The 3,865-nt window shown below is 41.6% G+C and overlaps 1 pseudogene; it reads left to right on the forward strand.

Annotated features, from left to right (window-relative positions):
* The first annotated feature begins 2,152 nt into the window (after nucleotides 1-2,152).
* LOC132228161 (glyceraldehyde-3-phosphate dehydrogenase-like) lies at nucleotides 2,153-3,250 on the forward strand (annotated as a pseudogene).
* Nucleotides 3,251-3,865: the final 615 nt, after the last annotated feature.

Here is a 3,865-nt window from a genome sequence, read left to right on the forward strand (position 1 = left end):
AACAGCTTGAAGCCATTCTCCAGAATTATTTCAGGCCAAATAAAGAAAAAAAATAGACACAAAAAGTAAAATTACCCCAAACTTAGCATATTCAGCAGGACAATTTCCTCTGAGATAATGAATTAACTTTCCTTGCCATTAGATCTACCCCTTAGTCCAAGAAGCCAGTCCTTCTATTCTCAGTGGCCTGAAAATCTTAAGAGCCTCTCCAAATAGAAACATTCCTAGAAGCATTTTTTCATAGGAATCACTTGGAGTGATTGTTTAAAATGCAAATACCCAAGCCCATCCTTGAGATCAGGACCTATGAATGTGCATTTTAACAAGTGCCCCAGATCACTTGTAGATACAATAGTTTGAGAATCACAAAGCAATAAAACTCCTCTCTTAGGCCTTATCAATTCAAATTTGGGATGTTCACACATAGATGAACTAAATTTATTATCACTCTTATATAAGGAAAGAAAGGCTCTTTTGAGTAATTAATTTTAACAAGCTATTTAACATGTGCTTTTAAGGTACTTAAGAAGCACTTACTGGCAAACATAAGGTTAAGGGTTACTTCATATTCTTTCACCTATTTATTGTAGCAGGACATAGGATCTGGAACTTATCCATGCAAAACATCTCAGCAGTCCTACTTTAGCCTTTGAAGGTTCCTATAGTAAAGTTCAATGTTTACCTAAGAACATTTTGTAACTCAGACTTTAAGACTGATCTTAGTGCTGTGGTAGCCGCCATACGTACACATTTAACAAGTGGCTTCCAGAGACGGTATTTCTCAATCAAAGACATTGTTTACATGGATGAAATTTCAGCCCAAAGAGCTTGCATTTCAGAAGTGAGCCTGGAGTGTGTGTAGGAAAGGGAGAGCTGGACAGAAAGTGATGGGCACAGGTCCCTGGTCCCAGCTCTTCTGTCAACAGCTCCATTGCTTTGCATCTCTCAACTCGCTTCTCTTGGCCAAAGCTGCCCCATCTGTGAAACAAGGGGTTCGGCTGACAGATTCTCGCTCTGTCCAGATGACAGACCCCGTATGAGTGGCTTTGTGTATAAGTGTTACTTTTCAGAACATCAAGGATTTCTGATACATTAATTTTACTATAAAAATAATTTTTCCAGCAAAAAAATAGGCCTCAATTCTATAGTTTTATTGGACTTATTTGATTGTATATGTTTTATTAGACATAGGCTGTGGGAAAAGGAGCAGCTGTTGACCCTACCCAGAATCTCACTTTAGAGCCATTTATTGCCTACTCGGATAGAGACTGTACACTTATTTAAGAAAAATGAATGGTAGAAAACTTTGAATTGAGAAAATCCTACTCATTGACTAATTCTTTTATCCCTGGATTTGGAAAAAGATAAACCACCAATTGATTAAAATTCTAGAGCAATTTTAGCCACAGGAAACCAGATTTCTAAGCCAGGGTCCCTGCTAGACAATCTCTAACTAGCGTCCCCTCCAGCTGAGTCTAAATTCTACAAAGAAGCACCTTCTTCCTCTTCAGCCAAGAGCCATGGGTGAGGCCAGAAGCTAAAGTCAGTTGCTTCCCCAGAAGTTGAATGGGTTTATTTTATTTAGAATAATAAATTAAATAAGGTTCGGGAAGGGGCTTTAGAGATGAGATATCAAAAACTGCCAGTTATACTCCTCTGTAAAAGTGAGGGCCGCCGAAGGAAAGAGTAAAGGACCATTTAGAAATTTCAACCTCAGAATCAAAATATTTGTGCAGACACAGACATGTATGAGCAGTCCTTAGAAAGTAAAGCAGGGAAAGAATTGATTACTTCTTTTCTGCCTCTGCTTAGAAAGCCCAATATATGCAATTACCACAGTAGCCTCTAGATGGCAGCCAAAGAAAGGAAAGAAAATTCTTAGTAGGGGAGACCAGTAGAAACTAATTAAAGCTACGAAAACAATATATTATCTATATCTATATCTATATCTATCTATCTATTCTATATCTATATCTATCTATCTATACTATATTATATATATATTGGATATATATATATAGTATATATATAGTATAATATATATATATATTTAAATACAGCAGAATAGTGATAGACAGACAAGCTCTCTGCTCCTCCTGTTCGTCAGACAGCTGCTCCTCCTGCGCAGTGCCAGCCACAACTCTGAGACATGATGGTGAAGGTCGGAAGTGAACAGATTTGGCACATTGGGTGCCTGGCCACCTGGGCTGCTTTTAACTCTGGCAAAGTGGAGTATTGTCGCCATCAATGGCCCCTTCATTGACCTCAACTACATGGTCTACCTGTTCCAGTATGATTCTACTTATGGGAAGTTCAAGGGCACAATCAAGGCTGAGAATAGGAAGCTTGTCATCAATGGAAAGTCCATCTCCATCTTCTAGGAGCGAGATCCTGCCAACATCAAATGGGGTGATGCTGGTGCTGAGTATGTTGTGGAATCCACCGGTTTCTTCACTTACCATGGAGAAGGCTGGCGCTCACTTGAAGGGCGGGAGCCAAGAGGGTCATCATCTCTGCCCCTTCTGCGGATGCCCCCATGTTTGTGATGGGGTGTGAACATGCCAAGTATGACAACTCCCTCAAAATTGTCAGCAATGCCTCCTGCACCACCAACTGCTTGGCCCCCCTGACCAAGGACATCCATGACAACTTTGGCATCATGGAGGGACTCATGACCACAGCCCATGCCATCACTGCCACCCAGAAGACTGTGGTTGGCCCCTCTGGGAAGCTGTGGCATGATGGCCGAGGGGCTGCCCAGAACATCATCCCTGCTTCTACTGGCACTGTCAAGGCTGTGGGCAAGGTCATCCCTGAGCTGAACAGGAAGCTCACTCACTGACATGGCCTTCCGTGACCCACCCCCAGTGTGTCAGTTGTGGATCTGACCAGCCGCCTGGAGAAAGCTGCCAAATACAGTGGCATCAATGAAGGTAGTGAAGCAGGCATCAGAGGGCCCCCTCAAGGGCATCCTAGGCTATACTGTAGACCAGGTTGTCTCCTGTGACTTTAACAGTGACACCCCTTCCTCCACCTTTGATGTTGGGCTGGCTTTGCCCTCAGTGACCACTTTGTCAAGCTTGTTTCCTGGTATGACAATGAATTTGTCTACAGCAACAGGGTGGTGGACCTCATGGTCCACATGGCCTCCAAGGAGTCAGAGCCCCCTGGACCACCAGCCCCAGCAAGAGGAAGAGAGGCCCACAGCTGCTGGGAGTCCTTGCCCCAGATGGATCCCTCAACACACTGAGAATCTCCTGACCGCAATTTCCATCCCAGAGCCCCTGAAGAAGGGGGAGGGGCTTAGGGAGCCCTACCTTGTGCACCACCAATAAAGTTCACTGTACCCAGCCAAAAAGAAGAAAAAACAAAAGTAAATAGATAAAATGTGAAGAGAAAAAGAAACAAAACTAAGGAAACTTGTGCATATGATATATAACCAATTTCTTAAGAGAAAGTCCCATTCCAAACTACTTAGAATTCTAAACCAATTAATAACTACTTGGAAGAGAAATAAAAGGCATACAAATTGGAAAATAAGAAGTAAAATAGTCGTCATTCACAGATGACATGATACTGTACATAGAGAAACCCTGAAGACTCCATCAAAAAGTTATTAGACTTAATAAATGAATTCAGAAAGGAGGCAGGATACAAAATTAATGACAAGAAATCTATGGCATTTCTATACACCAATAGTGAACTTACAAAAAGAGAGACTAAAAAATCAATCCCATTTACCATCGCTCTAAAAAAATTAAGGTACCTAGGAATAAACTTAACTAAGGAGGTAAAAGACCTATACATGGAAAACTACAGGACACTGAAAAATGAGATAGAAGAAGACATAAACAGATGGAAGAAC

The sequence above is a fragment of the Myotis daubentonii genome, chromosome 1 (genome assembly GCF_963259705.1).
Source record: "Myotis daubentonii chromosome 1, mMyoDau2.1, whole genome shotgun sequence".
In the NCBI taxonomy this organism is placed as follows: domain Eukaryota; kingdom Metazoa; phylum Chordata; class Mammalia; order Chiroptera; family Vespertilionidae; genus Myotis; species Myotis daubentonii.